The sequence below is a fragment of the Lissotriton helveticus genome, chromosome 5_1 (genome assembly GCF_964261635.1).
Source record: "Lissotriton helveticus chromosome 5_1, aLisHel1.1, whole genome shotgun sequence".
In the NCBI taxonomy this organism is placed as follows: domain Eukaryota; kingdom Metazoa; phylum Chordata; class Amphibia; order Caudata; family Salamandridae; genus Lissotriton; species Lissotriton helveticus.
The window spans coordinates 685,435,088-685,456,631 of record NC_136065.1 but is presented as its reverse complement, the minus strand read 5'-3'; positions in this window follow the sequence as shown (position 1 = coordinate 685,456,631).

Here is a 21,544-nt window from a genome sequence, read left to right as displayed (position 1 = left end):
GGAATTAAGATGAGAGTAGGTCAGCCACAAGAAGATAGGTAAGGAGAGCGTAGTTATGGAAAATAAGTCAAAGGTAAGTTCAAATTTCATGCACTGATATTGCCATATATATCGTGGAAGGAGGATTATCAACATTGTTTGCAGAATCATGCATGTACGAGATAAAAAAGACATGGAAATTACGTTTATATAGCGTTTAACAACCCTAGGTGGAGTAGCACTACACTGTGTAGGATGTATGGTTGGAAGGGTGCTGTGCTTGCTTATATCCCTTGTGGGAAGTTTTCCATGTAGTGAGTGATGACCGAGGATCACTGATCGTGTTATTGGACACAGCACCATATGACAAATGTGATGTATGAGAGACAGACATGCAGATTATGGTTTACGGTAAGCTGACAGTTTTGATCAACTCTGCATGTTCCTTTGTTGTATTCTTTATATTCACAGTCTACTATGCTGGCTACCGCACAAGGTTGTCTATTTTGAGATTTATCATCCAGAGCAGGCGTAGGTGGAAAGAGGAGACGGAGGTCTGCCTGGATTGTCTGCATTGCATTTGTCCCTTATGTGATTGTCATTATAAGATATAAAAAAAGTTGTCATAGTAGTTAGTAAGTTGGAGCAGCAGTGATAGACTATGTTAAAGTCCAGTGGTGGCCACTGTTGTGTAGCAGATCTCTTCAATCATCCCATACCTATCGAGCTGGCTTACACTACCATGCAGCACTCTGTAGTGACAGCCGCCTACCATTGTACTCTGTCTACGGATGATTTCTCAGATCATTTTTCTGCTTCTTTTGCCGTTATTCAAAAACTACAGGGGCTGTCCAACAACCCAGAACCAGGGACAGATAATCGATACACCTAACAGAAGGTTCAGGAGGAAAAGTCACATAAATTGTGCAACTTAGCATGTACAATTAAAACAGGGGAAAAAATGGAAAAAGAAAAAGGGGGGAGAGAGAGGCCTCTAGATAAATCAATTCAACGAAAGTGTGTTAAAAAAAGACACTATAATTTATTACATATTTTGAAATGTTAAAAAGAACAGTTGCGCTCAAGACAGAATGTTGGTATACAAAAAAAAAAACATATCATAAACCAAAACAAGTGGCTAAACAAAAAACTTTACATGTGTAAAGGAATAACACAAACAGAAAGAATGTGTCCTTCAAAGATTATGGCCACAAAAAAGCGTCGACGGCGTATTGACCGCTGTAATAGTGTACGGTCATCATCAGAACTTGAGTTTGCTTGAGCGTTACACAGCTTATCTTTAAAGACGGTAGACACACCAAACATTAATGGATGGCTGTCAAAATAGTTCCAGCTTGCAACAGACAGAATTCGAAATGGGCGCACCGTGTCCAAGGATTGCAATTCAATCAATAATGGATGTCCAAAATCCACCACATAACGCGCCCGATAAATCGGTGGTAAAGTTTCTTAGAATGCCACTATAGATCCACGCCCGCCTCGATAGAGTGCTCTTTTGCAGTTATGGCAGCACAGGAGACTGTCCCTTCATGGACAGTGTGCCTTTTGCCTCAGATTCTCAGTTGTTGGCAGTGATACATCCACAAATACTGCATTTACAGTATTGCCATGACTACCAAACTGAAGCTAAATTTTGATTTATCACTGATATCGTCTACACGCTAGTGTACAACATGGCTAAAACAAATTGGCAAAGCCAGTGGCTCTTGCATAGGTGAGACCTATTGGCTTTGCCAGTGCTTGTCTTTGCTGGTCATCTCAGATGAGTGCTATTTTTCCTCTAACTTAGAATGTTTTATGTTTTGTTCTAATTTTAGGTTTGGAATTCATAGCTGCTGTTTCTGTTTAACTTGTACATGGTAGATATTTGCTATAGAGTAATATTTAAGACTTTATTTACCTTTATTAATGCAGTGGTAGATTTGTCTTAACTCCAAAGGTTTTCATGTCTCCTGAAAGTGCAGTCAGGCTTGCCATTCAGGCTGTGCAGACGTCCATATCTGTGGACCATCATATCTCATTTGTCTCCCATACATTATTTTCCATTTGCTCTAGGACCTGTTAAGGGCTGCTGGATGGCAGCAGCATGATCATTCTTTCAAGCCGCGATGGCATGGTGAGTGTGTGCTGAGCCCAGTGGAGAACATGACTATTTATCTACAATTGCTTCATTATTGAATTACAAAAACAAATTTATTAAAACAAATAAATTAACATTAAATACTCCAACACTTGAAAATATGAGTTTATTAAATACAACTTAAATCTACATATATTACTTTCCTTATACATATATACCTTCCATGAACTTATGTATCTTTATTACTTTACTTCTAATTCAGCATCTCCACTGCACTACCCTATGTCTCACCCTATACCTCTTGCAATATAACCTCTACCTCCACTCTGACTTATCCCAGACCCATCCTACTATTGTGATCCTCCAAATAACCCTTTCTAGACTCTTCCCTCCTTTACCCCTCCTTGCATCATCTCAACCCTCTTTTACTATTCAGATCTCTCAAACAAGCCTTTTCTTAAACCCTTCCCTCTGACTTCTCCCCCTCCTACTCTTCTCTACTCATTCCAAACCTCCTCCTACTGCTATGAGCTCCAACAAAACTCTTTCCAGACCATTTTCTCTTCTATCCCTCCACTAACCTTTGGCAGCGTCGTCCCACTATTCTTCAGCAGTTAAGAAAGGAAATATCAAATAATAACGTAATGTTTTTATCATTTTATCTTTTCTTCCTGCTGCAGCAGCTCTGTGTGAATGGGGGTTAGAGGGGCTGCAGAGCAGGGAGGACTGGTTTGCCCACTCCTAAGTGCGCAATGACTGTTTGGTCTGTCCTCTCGGGCTGCCCAAAACAGCCAAACGCACCTCCCAGTTCTCCATGCAGGCTGCATTACAGCATGCATGGAGAACATGCCCACCCCTCCAGCCGCTGACTGTGTGCTGTGTCACGGCGCTCAGACCAATCACAACGCTGCATTGCAGTGTTGTGATTGGCTTAGTGGAGGGAGCCTGGCTACCTGCTACCTGGAGTTGGACGCAGGAGAGCAGGAGCAGAGACGCGGGACCCGGCGGCAAGGTAAGTGTTTATTCGATTTTTTTTTTTACATTGCAGCCCATGTCCCCCCTCACCCATACCCCCCCTCCCCCGCGTGCCTGCCTCTCCACCCACGAGCAGTGCCGGCCGCCACTGTCCTTTTCAATCCAGCTCACAGACTCACATGTCTACCACTCAAATTGATTTCATATTTCCCTATACTAATTCCCCACTAATCCTGTTTGGGTCCCGAAGTAGCGTGCTACCTGCCGAAAAGCACTTCGACAGCTCATCAAGGGAAGCAAGCTATATAAATGCAAACCCTTCCCTCTTCTTTCCTTCCTCTATCCTTTTTCAATCCACATAACAAACTCACATGTTCACAGCAAATCTCATATCTCCCTGTATTAATTCACCACTAATCCCCTTTGTGTTCCGAAATAGCGTGCTACTTGCCGAAAAAGCTCTTTGACACCCTGTCAGGGGTAGTAAGCGCTATATAAATGCAATTACAGTATATACCTTTTCACATTAATGTATGTTCCAGCATTCCTTTAGTTAATGCTCGAATGGTGGCGGGTGATTCAGGTCGGCGTATGCTGGAAGCTTCACAGCCGCCCCCACTCCACACCATCCTCCAGCGGCGTTTGTAGCCCATAAGGTAATGAATATACATGCACATGACGTATACAGACTCCTCCAAGACACTGAAAGGCAAAGCGCGGCGCACAACACCTTCTTATGTTCTGCCTAGCGACTGTAAGTGTTACAGTCAGGCAACCCATTCACTGCACCCAATCCGGAAGAAAAATGCCCTGCAGCGAATACATTATTTAAATATTTGCAACCTTTCAGCATAACGTTTTTTCTCCTTTGGCAATCTTGATTTATGTTTCAAAATAATTAACAGAGCTTATTTGCTTTTAACTTATGGCCGGCAGTGAACTTTCGATGCAGAAAAGAGAGTGAAAGGCCTCACTCAGTCCACGCATGTTGAGTACCTTATGAGCACCACCTTCAAATCAGTAAACACTGAATTGTATCATTTGTAAAGCGCTTACTAGACATATGTGTGGCACTAAAGTCCTCACCCACATGGGTAGCAAGCTACACTGTGGGAGAAGTGTTTATTTGTCGGGCATGATCGAAGTGTTGTTATGGTGTTATTGGACGCAGCACCTGGCGGTGTGTTGGGTGAGGTATGAGAGAGGTAGTTAGGGTAGGACTGGGAAAGAGAATTGCCCCAGGCACTAAAATAAAACTGACCCCAATTAGTGAACTAGAAATAAAAAAAGGGTCTCATGTTCGCATTTGGAACTTGTGAAGACACACTGTATAAGTAATTTACAAAGTATGGAAGGCTGCATGGATTGAGCTTGCTGTAGGCAATGCTTGTTTTAAATAAGGGAAATCCAGAGTAACGACTGGCCCAGGGGACCATAAAAATGGCCCAAAAACTACTGACACATTGACCTTTTAGAGCAGCTGATAGGAACTGCATGACTGCCTATGGGCCAGTCTAGAGGTAGATGCATAAATTGTAATTGCAAGAACAACTAAAATATATTGGAGGCTACCAAGCAGCGGTCTAGCCACAGGGGTAGCGGGATGCTGTGTGTGTGGGGGGGTGCATATATATATATATATATATTCACTGAAAAAACCATAGGTTATAGACCATATATAGTTAGGAATTAGCATTTATTCATCAGTGATGTCATTTGAGATGTCATCAGTGATGTCATCAGTGATGTCACTGACCATGTCATGAATGATGTAATATGTGACATCATCAGCAGTGGATTGCGGGTGCGCGATATATAGTTAGTGCAACTAACTATATATGGAATTTCAATGGTTTTGTGTGAGTAAAATAAGGTTTTTTAAATGCTAATTCCTAACTATATATGGTCTATAACCTATGGTTTTTTCAGTGAATTTTCAAGGTTTTGTAAATGCTAATTCCTAACTATATATGGTCTATAACCTATGGTTTTTTCAGTGAATTTCAATGGTTTTTTAATAGCAAATATCATAAGCTGTCGAATGTCAAGTACGTGGTAAGTGAAAACATTTTCGTGTTTATGCACACTGATCTGCTTTGAATGGTGCCCCCCCCCCCTCATTTCTATTAGGAGTACTCTCTCTTTGCACATAGTGAAGGGTAGTTAACGCAGGCCTTTGCCCCCGTTGTAATACGTCGTGCCTGCTTCTCTCTCCATTTGATTGATTGTTATCCAAGTATTTACTGTTTTAGAATTGGTTCTCTTTGGTTCATTCTCTATTTACAAACAAACACAGAGTCGCAATACTCTGTTTAGTCTTTGCAGATAACGAAAAATCGTGTAAAAAAGAAAGAAAAGGAATCGAGCAAAATCAGTAGGCCACTAATGGGATCTCTTTTTGACCTCGCTAAAATAGAAACATTAGGAACAACCCCTCATGACAAATACAAAACTAGTGAGATGAACTGAACTCCACACAATGATGGCTGCAAAACAGCTCGGCTCCGCCACCCACCCCGCCCAAAATAACGATAAAGAGCGGCTGCCATGATTGGTTGCGGAATGGCCACGACGGAGCTACGAAATGGTGCTGCTCTCATGCTAACCCCAGCTTCAGTCTGAAACATCCAGAAACACTGTAGACTACCAATTCGATCAGTTCCGGTAGCGCCCCAATGTAACCCGGTAGAGAAGAACTAGCCCTCCCCTCTTTGACTGATGGTTCTTGTTGCCTGTCCCTTCTGTTGTCATTTAACAGAACTATTTAGCCTGCTGAAAGGGGTTGTGTTCCGACCGCTGGTTGGTGGAGACATTTTGACTATATTCTGGACCTGCGTTGTCGCGTAATGCGTCATATGACGCGCCGCGTTAGCGCATCTGGAAGTCATCCGGGGCGCGCAGCGCGTAACGTAAGCATAACAAGTCATGTGACTTGTTAATAAAACTTTTCATTGGTTCATTTTACTTTTCTTATTCTAATGATGAAAGGCTTGGTCATATGACCTAAAAATTACGCTTTTTATTACTTCCGAACATTATTTTTTCTTAAATATATGTTATAATGTTCCAGGCTAATGTACTTTCCCGGAAAATTTGCAACTGTCCTGCAAGTAAGATATATTCTTTTTTCGAGAAAAAGAGCGTTTCTTCGTCCCATGACGGAGCCGTTGAGCAAAAGAGGGTCGACCTGCTGTCTTAGTCGCCGATACGCCTGAATATGAGATTCTTATCGATCACTTTATGTTGCAGGAGTAGAAAACACAACAGCCCTTGACCATTTATCTTTACTGCGTTCCTTCGAATTATACCTTTTACCCTTCATGTAATTGGTCTGCTTTATTTCACTTGCCTTTTAATGATTCTAAAACAGTGACTATTATTAAAAACTTTACCAATGTATATACTACTACCATGTTTTCTTTTAAAAACCTTTATTGTGAAAATTTCATTATACAAATACGAGCCTATAACCACGTGGGCCGGCCACGGAGCAAACTGTAATCGTATATGATGAGTAGACATTTACACTGTAGAGGAACGTAACGGGCGGGCCATTAGGTTGCAAGAACTAAGGTGTCTAACAGTTACGGAATCGGTGGACGTACATTTTATAATTAAAATACGACAGGGCCAGTTACAATAAAATTATCTAGATATACATTTGCGGGCAAGTACCATGGGTGACGTTAATTCGAACTTTCAATAGTACAGTAATCAATAACACATCAGAACTTAATATCAATAGGGATGTCGAAATATTCAATCAATTCTCGTCCCCGCCCGCCATGTGCTTCAAAACTGCATACGTATCTCGTGATTTCAAGGTTCTGCAACCAGTACACAACAAGGAGTTACGAGTCCCATTTATTCCGGCGCCATTTTGGGCGAGGACGGGCAGGTCCAAGATATAGTCAAAATGTCTCTACCAACCATCGACTATGATGATGTTCATATGCTGTATTTATTAGAGTAACACTCATCTGTCCACATGAAATTAATTTGCCACAATCTAAACATGTCATTTTAATCTTTCCAAAGTTCTTCTAAATATTTGGGACCGTTTCCCTTGCCTCTGATGCTGTCAGTGCCACTTCTTTGATGAATGTACTAGCAGGTCAGGGGTTCTCCTCCAAATCTCTCTTTTATGCAGCACTATAATTAATTGGTGCCACCTCTCCATATGACGATGCATGGTATAGTTACCATAACTATATTTTTTTTCGGTTCCTCTGGAGAGTTCATCGTGGCAGATGAAGCGTGTAACGTACCGGGCATTTACCTTTTTTTGCATGTACAGGAAAGGAAAAAAAAATCGAGCGTCCGAGTTCTAAGGTGTCCCAGGGCCATTTTAGTGGACCAGGCCCAAATCCAAAGAACAGGCCGCCATTTTGAGAGTCCTGTTGCAGCCGCCTGTCGCTGTAGCATCAAGAGCAGCCGAAACTCAGCTGAATGGCAACTGAAACGGTAAAGGGGCGCCCCACTACAGCAGACGAGCCTCCACCTAGGAAGGCCCGTTCACGCCGCCTCCTCCCCCCCCCTTCGGGCACCCCACGCCGTTATTCGGAGCAGTATTGTAGGATGGCCACACCAGTGCGGCAACTTGCTAGACATCACCTCGGTGGTAACCGAATCTCAGCGCCTTGTGGTGTCTCCTCTTCAGAAAATATTCTTGCGCTACCTTTGCCCCATTCACACATCGGTCCGCTACTGACGCCATCTCACAGGCTAATGGGGTGCCCCACGCCGAGTTTCAGCATTGTAGGATGACCACACCAGTACAGCAACTTGCTAGACATCACCTCGGTGCCATCCGGATCTCGGCGCCCCACTGCAGATGAAGTGCCTCTCAACTATGAAACCACCACGGTGACATCCGGATCTTGGCGCCTTGTGCTGGTTCCGGCCTATTCACACATCGGTCCGCTACTGACGCCATCTCACAGGCTAATGGGGCGCCCCACGCCGAGTTTCAGCATTGTAGGATGACCACACCAGTACAGCAACTTGCTAGACACCACCTCGGTGCCATCCGAATCTTGGCATCTCAGCGCCTTGTGGTGTCTTCTAGTCAGAAAATATTGTTGCGCTGCCTTTGGCCCCATTCGCACATCGGTCCGCTACTGACGCCATCTCACAGGCCAACGGGGCGCCCCACGCCGACTTTCAACATTGTAGGATGGCCACACCAGTGCGGCAACTTACTAGACACCACCTCGGTGCCATCCGGATCTTGGCGCGTTGTGCTGCCTTCGGCCTATTCGCACATCGGTCCGCTACTGACGCAAACTCACAGGCCAACGGGGCGCCCCACGCCGACTTTCAGCATTGTAGGATGGCCACACCAGTGCTGCAACTTGCTGGACACCACCTCGGTGCCATCCGGATCTTGGCGCGTTGTGTTGCCTTCGGCCTATTCGCACATCGGTCCGCTACTGACGCCGCCTCACGTGCCAACGTATTTTCTCCGCATTTTATACCCTATGCCGCATAACAGGTCATGTGACTTGTTTATAAAACTTTTCATTGGTTCATTTTACTTTTGGTTTCCTAATGATGGAAGGCTTGATCATATGACCTAAAAACAACACTTTTCATTGGATGAAAACTTTTTTTTTCCCCAAACGATGAAAGCCCCACCTTGTTTCTAGATGTTTCAGACTGAAGCTGGCGTCAGCATGAGAGCACCACCATCTCGTAGCTCCGTCGTGGTCATTCCGCGAGCAATCCTGGCAGCCGCTCCCCACCAGAAGCCTACAGGAGTCGGGGGCCCCCAAAACTTTTGATGAATCCTCAAGGCGGAGGGGACGCTTTCGAGAATGGGGTCCAAGACCTAGCAGACAAGCGTCCGATTTCCAAGGTGTCCCAGGGCCATTTCAGTGGACCAGGCCCAAAAAGGAAACAGCCTGCCGCCATTTTGAGAGTCCTGTGACAGCCGCCTATCGCTGCACCGCAAGAGTGGGCGCAACTCAGCTGAATTGCGGCTTTTGACACAGTGGACCAAAAGCGGACGGAATGGCAACTGAAACGGTAAAGGGGCGCCCCACTACAACAGACGAGACTCCACCTGGAGAGGCCCGTTCACGCCGCCTCCCCCGGGGCGCCCCACGCCGTTATTCGGAGCAGCATTGTAGGATACCAAAACCAGTGCGGCAACTTACTGGACACCACCTTGGTGCCATCGTTCTGCTGCCTTGGAACTATTCGCACAACAGTTTGCTACTGATGACCCACCCCCCGCGACGCCCCACGCCAGAAATCTGGACGTTGTGCTGCGTTGGGACTATTCACACAGCCGACCGTTACTTCGTTGTTTTTCCCTAAAAATGTTTATATGTTATTACTGTTTTTGTTTTCTTGTATATATTTATAAGTTATTAAAGTTTTATAATCTTACTACTTTGTTGGAGTGCTATATATTTTTAATGTGACACATAATTGTAAAAACTTTGATGTACAAAGAGTCATCCCTGGAATCTTCCGCTTCAGGCTCGGTCCCCTCCCCAATCACAATACAGGATGGTTTTCAGATAATAGGAACGCGTCTGCTGTGACGGATCTCATCGAGTGTGGGCCTTGATCTACTATAACTCCTTTGAAGAGGGGTGATTCTTTACAGCTGGGGCCATAAACTACATCTGCAGGGCTAGCTGATACCCTAGGACCGGCCTGGACAATCGGACACAGAGGAAAAGGAGTGTCAGAGGGTGCGGTAGTGAATAGGGCGAAAGGGAGGTGTCGGGCGGGCACAGGGTGTGATTCTCAGGGAAGAGCAGCGCAGATGGGGGGTGGTTTATTACCCATGCATAAGACAGAGAGCGGGGGTGACCACTGCCTGGGGGAGATGCTTGCGAGGGTGGGGAGCCATGCTAAGGATCGACAGCGTGCACAGAGTGGGTCTGGTCAAGGCATCTAAAATGACTGCCGTGCACGACAAGAGTGTGGCATTTGAAAAAAGGCAAGATGGCGCAGACAATGTTTTTCAACACTTCCTGATTTCCTTCGAATCGAACGTTAACAGACGTTGGGGCATATTACCAAAGTTAAGCGATATTTATCCCTAACGATGCTTAGCAACGATTTTTTTACCGCTAAGCATCGTCAGAAATTATCGCAGATAAACCTTGCTATTATCAAGGTTTATCGCAAATACGATAAAAAACGACCGCAATGCATTAATATCGCTGAAAACTCAGCGATATTCATGCATTACCGAGCTAATGCTCTTAGCCATGTTATCCACCTCCCATTGGATAACATGGCTAAGAACTGCTCAGGGCAGGTGCTAGCTTTTGGAGATAATCGCGCTTATCGCGAATATTTCCAAAAGTTGATAATAGGAGATAGCGATGTTAGCGACTGTTTCCAGTCGCTAACATCTTGGCATGCCCACTTTGCATGTCATTAGTGATAAATATCACTCACATGCAAAGTGGGGCCCAAGATGGTCGCTATCTCCTACTAGCCGTCGCTAACTGGTGTTAGCAACAGCTAGGTAATACAGATATCATTTTATCTCCGCGAAGCGGAGCGCTGTTACAGATATATATCTTGTTTTTGAACGTTAATTTCTCAAAATCCACTGAAGCACATATATTGAGACCTAGCAAAGGCACATCGAGCTACCAGTCCCTACAATTTTGCAAGTTTCGTGCAAATCCATTCAGCCGTTCGATTATTATTATTATTTTTTTTTTTGCCCCGCGGGGCCCTTTTAAAACCTCCACATCAAACCTAAGAGGTCAAGGAGGATCTACTATGCCCCCTTATGGTCATTTGCCCCTTCGCTTTGGCCTCCTCTTGTCTCTCGATCCTACCGAGAGACAAGATGGCGGCCGCTACGGACTGTTTGCAATGTTTACAGACGCCGGAGAACCAATCAGCTTCGCAAACCTCCGTTACGCGAAGCGGAGCGCTGTTACAGATATATATCTTTTTTTGAACTTTAATTTCTCAAAATCCACTGGAGCACATATATTGAGACCTAGCAAAGGCACATCGGGCTACCAGTCCCTAATATTTTACCAAGTTTCGTGCAAATCCATTCAGCCGTTCGATTATTATTATTATTATTTTTTTTTGCCCCGCGGGGCCCTTTTAAAACCTCCACATCAAACCTAGGGGGTCAGTGAGGATCTACTATGCCCCCTTATGGTCATTTGCCCCTTCGCTTTGGCCTCCTCTTGTCTCTCGATCCTACCGAGAGACAAGATGGCGGCCGCTACGGACTGTTTGGAATGTTCACAGACGCCGGAGAACCAATCAGCTTCGCTTCACAAAGCTCCGTACCGCGAAAAGTCCGCGAACCGGAGCGCTGCCCGGTCCGCTGTTACAGATATATATCTTTTTTTAACGTTAATTTCTCAAAATCCACTGGAGCACATATATTGAGACCTAGCAAAGGCACATCGGGCTACCAGTCCCTACAATTTTGCCAAGTTTCGTGCAAATCCATTCAGCCGTTCGGGCTAAAAGTGAGGCCAACCGCCCTATGGAAAACTCAATGTTAAAAACACGTTTTGGGACCCCCCTTTTTTCTCGGCCCCCCCTTGACGAACCCCCCCCAAATTTTCAAGGGCTGCTCAGAAACAAAATGTGCCATTTTCCTGAAAATTTCAGCCAATTCCGTCCACAAACGCCAAAGTTATTAGACATAGAATTTTCAAAAATCCCATAGAGAAAAAATCCTAACTATATATACCTACTGGCAACCGCCAGTAGGTAATATATATATATATATATATATATATATATATATATATATATATATATCACAAAGGTTTCCTTGTAGAAGAGAAACGGAGAGCCACAGCGGGGAATGCCAGGAGGAAGATTTATTATCACAGGAGAAAAGTGGCATGGCGCGTTTCGGCATGTGCCTCATCAGATGCCTGCTCCTTAACAACAGCTCCCAACAGGCATCACAAAGTAGTCCCATTCGGTCTCCCATTGGTGGATGCTCAGGTGGGTGGAGTGAAGTCTCAAACAGTACTGTAGTTGCGTCGGCAAACTACAAGTACCAGCATGCACCACTCTCGGCCAGCAAGTAAGTTACTTCATTCCGACCCTGTGTCCTCATGGGGGCCCTGAGCTGAATATGAGCGTGGGTTGCGGTGCTTGGCAGGCAGGTGTTGATGATGTAAACCATCCTCCCAGGTCCCCAACGCTTCAACCGCATTAAGTCCAATCTCAGTTGCAGCCTGAGACCACGGATACAGTGATCCTAATCCCTCCGTGTAGTCACGGACTGCGAATGATGCAGCGGCACTTGGCTGGGACTGGATGCGGCGGGTAAAGAGCTCGTCCAATACCTTGGAAAGTGAAAGTTTTGTCGCCGAAGCTGTCCTTGTGGCTCCAACCCAAAACGAAGCGGGACTCTCCAAAGCGCCCAGGACTAGCGCTGTAATGTATCACGAAGGTTTCCTTGTAGAAGAGAAACGGAGAGCCACAGCGGGGAATGCCAGGAGGAAGATTTATTATCACAGGAGAAAAGTGGCATGACGCGTTTCGGCATGTGCCTCATCAGATGCCTGCTCCGTAACAACAGCTCCCAACAGGCATCACAAAGTAGTCCCATTCGGTCTCCCATTGGTGGATGCTCAGGTGGGTGGAGTGAAGTCTCAAACAGTACTGTAGTTGCGTCGGCAAACTACAAGTACCAGCATGCACCACTCTCGGCCAGCAAGTAAGTTACTTCATTCCGACCCTGTGTCCTCATGGGGGCCCTGAGCTGAATATGAGCGTGGGTTGCGGTGCTTGGCAGGCAGGTGTTGATGATGTAAACCGTCCTCCCGGGTCCCCAACGCTTCAACCGCATTAAGTCCAATCTCAGTTGCAGCCTGAGACCACGGATACAGTGATCCTAATCCCTCCGTGTAGTCACGGACTGCGAATGATGCAGCGGCACTTGGCTGGGACTGGATGCGGCGGGTAAAGAGCTCGTCCAATACCTTGGAAAGTGAAAGTTTTGTCGCCGAAGCTGTCCTTGTGGCTCCAACCCAAAACGAAGCGGGACTCTCCAAAGCGCCCAGGACTAGCGCTGTAATGTATCACGAAGGTTTCCTTGTAGAAGAGAAACGGAGAGCCACAGCGGGGAATGCCAGGAGGAAGATTTATTATCACAGGAGAAGAGTGGCATGACGCGTTTCGGCATGTGCCTCATCAGATGCCTGCTCCTTAACAACAGCTCCCAACAGGCATCACAAAGTAGTCCCATTCGGTCTCCCATTGGTGGATGCTCAGGTGGGTGGAGTGAAGTCTCAAACAGTACTGTAGTTGCGTCGGCAAACTACAAGTACCAGCATGCACCACTCTCGGCCAGCAAGTAAGTTACTTCATTCCGACCCTGTGTCCTCATGGGGGCCCTGAGCTGAATATGAGCGTGGGTTGCGGTGCTTGGCAGGCAGGTGTTGATGATGTAAACCGTCCTCCCGGGTCCCCAACGCTTCAACCGCATTAAGTCCAATCTCAGTTGCAGCCTGAGACCACGGATACAGTGATCCTAATCCCTCTGTGTAGTCACGGACTGCGAATGATGCAGCGGCACTTGGCTGGGACTGGATGCGGCGGGTAAAGAGCTCGTCCAATACCTTGGAAAGTGAAAGTTTTGTCGCCGAAGCTGTCCTTGTGGCTCCAACCCAAAACGAAGCGGGACTCTCCAAAGCGCCCAGGACTAGCGCTGTAATGTATCACGAAGGTTTCCTTGTAGAAGAGAAACGGAGAGCCACAGCGGGGAATGCCAGGAGGAAGATTTATTATCACCTACTAAATCCTTCGTCCAGACACTTACACATCCACTCATTCTTCAATATGTAAGACATATTTAAACTTTACAGAAACAAAAAATCACTGGATGTTGTTATCAGTGATGTCATCAGTGATGTCATTTGAGATGTCATCAGTGATGTCATCAGTGATGTCACTGACCATGTCATGAATGATGTAATATGTGACATCATCAGCAGTGGATTGCGGGTGCGCGATATATAGTTAGTGCAACTAACTATATATGGAATTTCATTGGTTTCATGTCAATAAAATGTCCAGCTAACTATATATGGTCTCTAACTTATGGTTTTTTCAGTGAATTTTCAAGGTTTTGTAAATGCTAATTCCTAACTATATATGGTCTATAACCTATGGTTTTTTCAGTGAATTTTCAAGGTTTTGTAAATGCTAATTCCTAACTATATATGGTCTATAACCTATGGTTTTTTCAGTGAATTTCAATGGTTTTTTAATAGCAAATATCATAAGCTGTCGAATGTCAAGTACGTGGTAAGTAAAAACATTTTCGTGTTTATGCACACTGATCTTCTTTGAATGCTGCCCCCCACCCCTCATTTCTATTAGGAGTACTCTCTCTTTGCAGATAGTGAAGGGTAGTTAACGCAAGCCTTTGCCCCCGTTGTAATCCGTCGTGCCTGCTTCTCTCTCCATTTGATTGATTGTTCTCTTTGGTTCATTCTCTATTTACAAACAAGCACAGAGTCGCAATACTCTGTTTAGTCTTTGCAGATAGCAAAAAATCGTGTAAAAAAACAAAAGGAATCGAGCAAAATCAGTAGGCCACTAATGGGATCTCTTTTTGACCTCGCTAAAATAGAAACATTAGGAACAACCTGTTGAAAATAGCAATGTGTATGTACCTTTTTGGATGTTCGAGTGAATCTGCATCAAGGCAAGATAGAAACGGAGATGCATAGGAAACTAACTAACAGAAATAATACTGTTCATTTCCAAAGTTTTCATCAGGATTCGTTAAAAACCCACCTACCTACATCCCAGATGATGAGGGCAAAAAGAATCACCTCTGAGACAAACAAAGTTGAAAGTACATTAAAAACTATGGGAGAGAGATTTCGTAAGAGAGGATATCCAGCCACCCTGATTGAACAATCCATTGAGAAGGTCAAATGTATTTCTAGATCAGAACTAATGAAGACACGAGTCAAAACAAAACAGGAAAGAATGACCGTAGTATCCAAATACTCTACGATGAGCCATAAATTCAAGAAAATTATACGTACTCATTGGAATATCTTACGAGCTGAAACTGACTTTGACAAAAGTTTTGAACAGCAGCCTATTTTTGCTTTCACCAGAGGCAAAAATCTTGGTGAACTACTAAAACAAAGAAAACCCAAAGATGAAACATACCGAGGAACCAGACCTTCCCTACAATGTGGGCATTGTAACAATATCATTAGAGGAAATGTAATCACACATCCAATGAAAGGACACATCATCAAACTCCGTGTAAATGCGACCTGCGACACGGCTAACGCCATCTATATACTGAAATGTCCCTGCGGGAAGGTTTATGTAGGGAAGACCACCCGTAAGTTGAAGACACGATTAAATGAGCATAAATCAAATATCAGGACTGGCAACGTCAAGTCATCTGTAGCAGCACATTTTAAGGAAGAAAAGCACAATGTGTCTCAATTACAATTCACAGTTCTGGAATTGATTGAAAAAACTGAAGGACGGGACAATAACAGATTTCTCCTTCAGAGGGAAAATAGTTGGATGTACTTGTTGAACTCACACAAGCCCTTCGGGCTTAATGATCGCGTTGAATTTACCTGCTACCTATAGACATTTTCAATAATCTTACTTAAGCACATGTGTGCCAAGCCTTACCTACGTTTATGGATGTAGGAGTCATCTGTCCCAAACATCTGATTTGGTTTTATTTATTGTTTCTATAATTGTGTTGTCACTCAATATTATTTTTATTATTTTCATCCTAAGCACATCTCTTAGGGATAATGCAGTTTATTTCGAATGCACTGATCTCCGTTTTTTTAAAAATTGTCTACTTTTTATATTTCACCACATTGATATCTTTATTGATTCACTCTTGTGAACTTCCACACAACATCAGAAGGTAAAGACTCGCTCCTATTGGCTGTAGTCCCGATCACATGATCGGAGACACAACCAATGAGAGCGAAGCATAAGAAAGAGCTTTTGTAATGTTTAGATAAAGCGCGAGTCATTGGACCGGCATCGCGCTAATGCCGGAATACTTTCGTGGAACAGCAAACAGGATAGAGAAGACGATTTTGCACGTCTATTAAGTGAGTAATACGGAGATATGAATGGGATGACATATGGACAGGAGCGGAACCCTTTGAAACAGTGGTTTTCTATAATGATTTTTTTTCGTTTTTTCTTGCCAGTTTTGACATAGTGTGTTGTTCAATGCAAGCAGTGTAAAGAGGAAGTAAAGTGAGTGCCTACTAGGCGTTTTTCTTGTTATATCAGTGCACTAGAGCATGCACACACCTGGGTGTTATCACAGATGGTCACATTTTTGGCACAATGTATAATCAGCATCATGAACATGCATGAATGTTTGTGTTGATATTTTATTACTTTATCACTGATACAGAGTATTGTTGTGCCTTGTTTCAGCTCATATGGTCCCAGATGAAGGTCATAGAGACCGAAATGCATTGGACTGACTAAAGAATACACATGTATAAATAAGATGTCTAATCAATGAACATAATCAGTAAAAGAAAGAATTTTTCGAGAAAATAAATAAATGAACATTTGAAAACTTGTGTGGAGTGAATTTTAGAGGAACTCTGGGTAGTCCCCAGTAGGATCTAATAGCAGTGCATCAAGGGATGCTTTCACTTTTCTAGTGGGAAGCACAACTTTGGATTGTTTATGAGACACCTAAGGCAAGATGCGCCGCTTTGATTGCACGCTCAACAACAAGAGGAGTTATTGAACATAGAAACTTCAGTTCTAAAAAAAAGCAGTGCGCTCTGAGCCTCTCAACGTTGCAGTGGCTGTAAACCAGTCATGAGCGAGTGGCATGCTGACAACTACACCTGTGATCAGTAGATCACTACAAGGAATACCTGGGACATGTAGCGTTATCGTCCCCCTCTGTGAGCGTAAGCAGAGTGGTCTGGCCTAGCGTATGCCAATCCAGCGTAAGGGTTTGAACAATGACCCCGGGGCTCTGGGCGTGGTACCGTACTGGGCTGGACACGGAAGTAGCTAATGCGTGTGTCCCTGTTGTTGTGTCGGTGCCACCCTGACCGCATTCGGCAATATGTCACCATGTGACCCAAGTACAACGATGAGCAACATGGACGTAACAGGGAATCAATGACCCTACATTCATCCATACTTCCACACTTGAAAGACCATAGACATGACACATCTGTGTGATTATGAATGTTTAATTCACATTCAGTGAAGTGTTGCAGCAGGAGCAGTACAGGGCCATGCAAACTCCTCTTTACAATGTTGGCCCGTGGAGGGCCAGCCAGAATCCTTCAGGGAATGACTAGTCCAAAGGAAGAGGAAGAGTTCAGTCTGCAGTCTGATTGCTGTGTCATTGGCGATCAAACAGGATATGGCAGTCCATTTCAAGGTCCAAGGTGAGTGTCGCAGAGTACATCGGGGGTCATTGGAAGGTGATGATGCAGAGGACAGTACCAAGCAGAAATCGGCCACATGGCAGAGATGAATGTTACTGCGTCCTTCGTACCACAAAGGCAGGTTCTTCCGCATCTTCGTTCACTCGCGTTTCATGTGCTTCATGTGTGGGTGGTTATGTTCTGTCTCCTGCACTGTGTGGCAATTACACCTCAGGGGCCGGAGGTGGATGTCTGCCGTACTGTGTGGCACTGACACTTCAGGGGGCGGAGATGTGGATGTAGTGGTAGCAGCAGCATGCATCAGCGCCAGGCCTTGTGGCAGCAATGCCATGAGGATGGTCTTGAGGTCATTGAGGAACCCAGCTACCTCTCGCTGGTGTGCAGCCGTGGCAGCCGCTTTTTCCGCCTGCGTCCGCTCTATGGTCTCCATTAACCTCCGCATGTGTCCCAACATGGGTGACATCCCTGGAGCCACTCTGACTGGACAGTTGTTCTAGTCTCTGAGTCAGGGCTCCAGCGATGTCAGTCATGGATCGTTGGAGAAGATGGAGCGGACTGTGGGTGACCATTAGGGACGGTGAGTGGTCCCTGGTGGGACTTAGACACCCACGTATGGCATATAGTTTGGCTGCCATGCTGTTGAACCGCACCTGTTCAGCCAGATTATCCTGGCACCCCAACACACAGCGTTGGAAGGCGATGTGTTCTTCGTGGGGGTCCTGCGTGGCAGCCGTGGTATAGGTGCTGTCTGCTATGTGGTCTGTGCAGGGGCTGGGGTCTCCTTGTAGCAGCTGGGCTGCCCTGCTCCTGGAGGTAGGCTGCGGAGGCTCTCCACAAGCTGTTGGAGGGCATCAGAGTCGAAGCGGTGGTGGTCCTCTTCGTCATTAGAGAAGAGAGGTTCGGGCTGCTCTGCTGGAGGTGTTGGATTTCCCTCTGCAATGTGAAGGGGAGATGCAGTTTAACATTGTGTTCACATGTATGTTGTCGCATTGTACATGTTTACATACAGACTGCATGACATGGTACATTGTGACTGTTTGGAAGGAGCTCCCTATTTGATGAGGGACAGTGGACCTTTCGACAACATCACGGATGTGTGTTTGTACCTGTACATTATCAACTCACATTGGCCTGCAATATCAAATGTGTTTGGCCAGTTTCTACACACATGCGGCACCAGTTGTGTCCTCTGTTCTGTTGTGGATGTGTTGCGGTTTGTACCACATCAGTGTCATTGTTGATGTGCTCTGCATGTTATTTGTGTATGCTGCATTTTGGGGTAGTCGCACCCGCAGCTCTGATTTTGCTGCCCCTTCTCCCTTACATGCAGTGTGCCTTTGACTTCTGTGCTTGTACGGTGCTGGGATTTTGCATACTTGGGTACATAGGTTTCTTGGTGGGAGTTGGGGGTCTGGGGCATGGTTTGTTTGCAGATATGCTCTACTTAATTGTGTATGTGTGCCATTGTGCCCATCTACCCCAGTCACCCCAGTACTTGGTCATTACTCACCCTGGTGCTGCTGTGTCCGATCATGTTGAGCAGTGTCCGGTCCCCACAACTCCTGCCACTGTCTCCCCACTGATGACTGTGGACACCATTTCCTCCATATCGTCCAGCTCCTCCTGTGGCTCTGGACTCCCACCTCCAATCTGCATTGCTGCCTTCCGGTTGTTTGTGAGTTTCTGCTTGGTTTTGCGCTTCACATCATTCAAGCGCCTCTTGACCTCTTCCATTGTCCTCTTCAGCACTCCGACTGCATTCTCCTTGTCCACGATGGACTGCCATATTCCATATTGTGTTGCCAATGAAACAGTGGAGGGGACGAACAGTACTTGATGGTGTTCTACCACCTCCGTTATCAGGATCCTGTTTTCCTGCGGACTGAACCGCTTCTTCCTACTCTTCTTCTTCTTGGCCTTCCCTGACCCGAGGTCCCAGGCTAGTCCTCCGGGGGGCTTGTGGGATTCTGGTTGTCCTCTGCACTTGCTCCGACAAAATCCATTGTGCTTCGCTGTTGTTTGGCTTTTGTTTGGCATTTGTTTGTATGTTTTTTTCTACTTTTATGGTGATTTTTCCCACCTGACTTGTGTGAGCTGCAGGCCTGTTGCTGGTATTCGCTGATTTTTGTATCGCAACTTTTTTTGCGTTTGAGTTTTGTATATTTGCAGAGTCACGTTGACTTTATTGCAGATATTTGACAAGTTATCAAGGGCCTATCGCATGGTACCGCTGTGCTGGGAATATGACGTTAACACTGCGTTCTTTTCCCGCGGTAGACTGAGATGTGAAGATTTGCGTTAAGCTAATTTTGCTGTAATTATCACCGTTCTTGAGAATATCCCCCTTAGTATGTTAAAGATAGTTCTCTGCAAGGAAGTAAAGACCCGTACAACAGCGGGAGATAAACATTATCTAACCTCAAAATAGTCTGTTGTTAATTCTCTGGAGTATCCTGGAACAAATATGTCTTTTTCTTACATTACTCAGGTCCCAGCAACGCAATTGAGGAATGTTATGATCTAACTTCGAATCGGTATTGATCCCAGATGAAGAATTTTAGGCTATAGAAAGAAGGTTTTAGGAAATAAAGCCCATTGTTTTTGCGATCTAAAAATGTATTCCATAACTCATTTATTGTTAGATTGCACTCATTCCCTGGGAGAAAGGAAAAGTATACCGAATTCTTTCTTTTATGATGTAGCACAAGCCACTTTATTCTCTAGGAGGTCATATGACAAATGAATTGCAATGGCTAGGTATATTTTGCTTACTTAAAGACTTTTTAAATGCACTTTATTACCACTGAAAAGGCGTTGCAGAGCTCTGTGACAAGTTGCACACATCTGGAACTCAGTGTTAGTGTTTGATTCAGTAATGATTGGTTTTAGTCTTATTTTCTCAAATGATTCCACATGTTTAGGCCAGTATCTTTGTAGTGGTATTAGTAAGGGTTAAGCATGTTCAATTAGGAAGAGGTTTATTAATTAATGCAACATAATTGTTTGGGTGATAGACAAGACAGAGGAGCTTAGAATATAGACAGTATACAGTCATGCAATGTTCAGTTTAAAACACAGGAACCTTTATAAACTAAGGAACAGGAGATGGGCATTTAATAGGAGATATATTTAAATCAGGGGTCATGGATTTTGAATAGGAGGAATTAAGATGAGAGTAGGTCAGCCACAAGAAGATAGGTAAGGAGAGCGTAGTTATGGAAAATAAGTCAAAGGTAAGTTCAAATTTCATGCACTGATATTGCCATATATATCGTGGAAGGAGGATTATCAACATTGTTTGCAGAATCATGCATGTACGAGATAAAAAAGACATGGAAATTACGTTTATATAGCGTTTAACAACCCTAGGTGGAGTAGCACTACACTGTGTAGGATGTATGGTTGGAAGGGTGCTGTGCTTGCTTAGATCCCTTGTGGGAAGTTTTCCATGTAGTGAGTGATGACCGAGGATCACTGATCGTGTTATTGGACACAGCACCATATGACAAATGTGATGTATGAGAGACAGACATGCAGATTATGGTTTACGGTAAGCTGACAGTTTTGATCAACTCTGCATGTTCCTTTGTTGTATTCTTTATATTCACAGTCTACTATGCTGGCTACCGCACAAGGTTGTCTATTTTGAGATTTATCATCCAGAGCAGGCGTAGGTGGAAAGAGGAGACGAGGTCTGCCTGGATTGTCTGCATTGCATTTGTCCCTTATGTGATTGTCATTATAAGATATAAAAAAAGTTGTCATAGTAGTTAGTAAGTTGGAGCAGCAGTGATAGACTATGTTAAAGTCCAGTGGTGGCCACTGTTGTGTAGCAGATCTCTTCAATCATCCCATACCTATCGAGCTGGCTTACACTACCATGCAGCACTCTGTAGTGACAGCCGCCTACCATTGTACTCTGTCTACGGATGATTTCTCAGATCATTTTTCTGCTTCTTTTGCCGTTATTCAAAAACTACAGGGGCTGTCCAACAACCCAGAACCAGGGACAGATAATCGATACACCTAACAGAAGGTTCAGGAGGAAAAGTCACATAAATTGTGCAACTTAGCATGTACAATT